Source organism: Lactuca virosa, chromosome 1, assembly GCF_052849685.1.
Source record: "Lactuca virosa cultivar CGN04683 chromosome 1, Lactuca_virosa_CGN04683_v6, whole genome shotgun sequence".
Taxonomy (NCBI): Eukaryota; Viridiplantae; Streptophyta; class Magnoliopsida; order Asterales; family Asteraceae; genus Lactuca; species Lactuca virosa.
The window spans coordinates 109,100,260-109,103,764 of NC_136426.1; the positions used below are offsets into that span (position 1 = coordinate 109,100,260).

Consider the following 3,505-nt stretch of genomic DNA (forward strand, 5'->3'; position numbering starts at 1 on the left):
TACCATCCTTATTTAAAATCAATAACTTCAACCCTTCTATGATTTTTACTCTGGATAAAGCAACATATAACTGATCGTGTGAGAAAACCGGTTCTCACAAAAACAACCCAACCTTGTTCAACGATTGGCACTGACTTTTATTTATGGTCATAGCAAAACAAACCGTTAGGGGAAATTGTCTCCTTTTAAACTTGTATGGAATTTTGTTGTCTGAAGGTGTTAAAGACAACCTTGAAATAAAAACTTGATGTCCAATGTTACTTCCCATTAAGACCACTGTCGATTACCCAATGATACCACCTGAAGTCTAGTACCATTACATAACCCATTCTTCTGGTCGATATTTCATAGTAACATAACAGGAACACTGACCTTTAAAATCAACTTATGGTTTGGCAAATCGAAGATTTTAAGTCCATTTAGAACATCAAGTGAATATAAACTCTCATCAAACTGAAATGTTTATATATATATATATATATATATATATATATATTGGTAAGCTTATGATGCTTATGTATAAATAATATTTTAAATGGTTAGAACTTAGAAATAAATAATTTTAGTTAATTCATGATAGTTAAGAAAAACATAAAAATATAATACAAAAAATTATATTTAACATGCTAAATATGATAACAATTATACATAATAGATCAGTATATTAATAGACAATTAGATTTGTTGTTTATAATTTTATAAGAAATAAAGGTGTTTGAAAAATTGAATTCAAGATAAACAAAACAGTACACCAAAAGAAAGTAAAGATATTACTGTTGCATTCCATATTAAAAACATGTGAAGTGCATGTGTATATAATCACTAATAAGTATATGTATGAAATCAAAATAGATTTATTCAATTGAAAAAATTAAATTTATACGTGAGATCATAATCAAATCACTTTGTTTAAAAGGAGATGTTTCACCCTAAACCACATAATATGATATAATTTAAAAGATTTAAACAATTTAGTTATTTAAATAATTTAATAAGTAAATTAAAACATAAGTTCAAAAATATTGCTAAAGAGGGTTATTATTATTATTTTTTCTTTAAAACAAATACCTACTACATAACCTATAATTTTTTTATAAGCGTAGAATAAAGTAAAAAAAAACGTAATCAAATCAATTTAAAAACATATATATAAACGGTCCTATAAACATGACATTTAATTTGATATTAATGAATTAATATTATAAAAGAAAATATGGGGTATTTGCCTTTCCTACGAATACAGATACAGAGGACGTTTTCACATTCTTTTCTTTTTATCGGTTATGTGGCTCACCCGAAACACACCCTATATTGAAGACGGATTTTGGAAGTAAAAATATAGATGATATACCTGGTAATTGAGTTGTGATGTTCAAGAGCAACGAAGAAGCCGAGCCTTGACAAACCAAGCACTGCGACAGGAAAAGAAGAAAGCAACGACGGCAGACGGAGATGTAGATGGTAGCGACGGCGGCCGATTGTGGAATCAGCGACTCACTGATAGGCTGCTAGGCGAATAAAAGGGTAAAAAATGAATAAAAGGGTAAAAAATTGAAGACTCGATCTGACTTTCGTGGTCAAAATTATCAATTTGGTATCAATAGTGATGCTTTTCATTAGGGTTCAAAACTACTAAATTTGTATCTGGATGAAATAGCATAGAAATCATAAATTGCAAATGGAAATTCACAAAGGTTAAAAGTTATGATCACAATCTGCAAATAGAAAAGCACAAAATTTGTTTTAAGTTGTTTGTATTTCCAAGTTGTAATATTTCAAGTTTCAATGATTGGTATACAAATTTCGTAGAGTAGTTGATGGCAATATACAACTAAATGCTATGTATCGTTTCCTTTCCAATTGACAATTTTTTGGTGGTATTACTGGTATATTATCATGTTTCTGGTCATTGTCATTGTTTCTTTTTTACTTAATGAGATTAATAAAGCAACTAACATCCTGCTATTTCTTTTTCACTTAATAGGCTTAATGGGTTCAATACTTCATCTGAACATCAACAAATGGAAACTTCTTATTCAGTTAGTCTTTGCACAATTACTTTATCGGTTTAGAAAAAAAACATATATTTAATGTATTACAACAAAAACTCGATGCATATTTTCATTTCTTCTTTCCTCCCCCAACTCCTCTTATGTTAAAATTAAATTAACATTGTAAAAAAGTTGTTTTTTGGGAATGTAAGGGCAAAATGGTCATTTATTATGTGATATGACAGTTTGGTTTATTTAGTCTTATTAAAGGAAAGAGACCTTATGTATAAAACACTTTATCCACTTTACTTGTACATGGGTTAATGGGAAAAGAAAAGAACAAATTACTGAAATAGTCCCTGTGGTTTGGCTAAAGTTGCGCGTTTGGTCCCTATGTTTTGTTTTGCACTCGGACCATCCCCACGTTTTCTTTTTATTACCCGCCTGGTCCCTGGGTCCATTAGTCGTCAATTCCAAACGTTAAGTCCCTCACGTGCTTCGCACATGAGGGGTATTTTCGTCATTTTATATAAAAAATCTATTAGAACACCCCTAAACCCCGATTCTCTCTATTTTCGAATACGCCCTTTCTTCTTCTCCTTCATTTCGTCTTCTTTGAAGTGTCGATCAACCCTAATGGAAAAAACCTGCAAGTGTGGTGAAGTTGGTGTGATACGAAGATCGACTACCAAGAAAATCCCTGGAAGACTTTTCTATTGTTGTACTGGAAAGGTAAGGACAATTTCTTCTTAAGTATATCTATATATCACATACCTTTAACACACACCAAATTACTCAAAATGCAGGGAGCAAAATGTGGTTTCATAGATTGGGTTGATGTGGACAACTTTAATGGTGAAAAAACTGAAAAAAGTATCTCCCCTGATTTGCAGAAGTCATTGGATGAGCTTCAACATGAGAATAGGGCCTTGAGGCTGTTATTAGTGTTCAGTTGGGTTTTTTTGTGTCAATTTTAATTTACAAGCTTTAATTTATGCTATCAATGTACTTATCTTTTGTTTCATCAAGGCAGTTTTCTAATGGGATGGAATTTAGTGGTTTGTAATGGAATGGAATTGAATTGACTGTTTTATAATGGAATGGAATTGAGTGGTTTGTAATGGAATGGAATTGAGTGGTTTGTAATGGAATGCAATTGACTGTTTTATAATGGAATGGAATTGAGTGGTTTGTAATGGAATGCAATTAACTGGTTTTCTATTGGAATGGAATTGAATTGAATGATTGAATAGAATTGAATGGTATTGAATTAGAATGGAATGAATTGAATAATTGAATAGAATTGGATAAAATGGAATTGAATTAAAACAAAAACATAGCAACAGATTATAGCACTAATTGTTCATACCATAATTGAAAATAGAGATACATTAAAAGTCATACCATATATAGACAACAGGTCCCAAAAGTCATACCATAATTGTTCATAACACAGACACAAAACATAATGACAAATATAACAAACACAAAAGATCATAACACCATAATTGGTT

The 3,505-nt window shown here is 30.6% G+C and overlaps 1 long non-coding RNA gene across 1 annotated transcript; it reads left to right on the plus strand.

Annotated features, from left to right (window-relative positions):
* The first annotated feature begins 1,221 nt into the window (after nucleotides 1-1,221).
* Nucleotides 1,222-3,117, plus strand: LOC145156305 (uncharacterized). Its single transcript, XR_013736602.1, has 3 exons — nucleotides 1,222-1,524; nucleotides 1,985-2,723; nucleotides 2,798-3,117. It is a non-coding gene; the product is annotated as an uncharacterized LOC145156305 (long non-coding RNA).
* The last annotated feature ends 388 nt before the right edge of the window (nucleotides 3,118-3,505 follow it).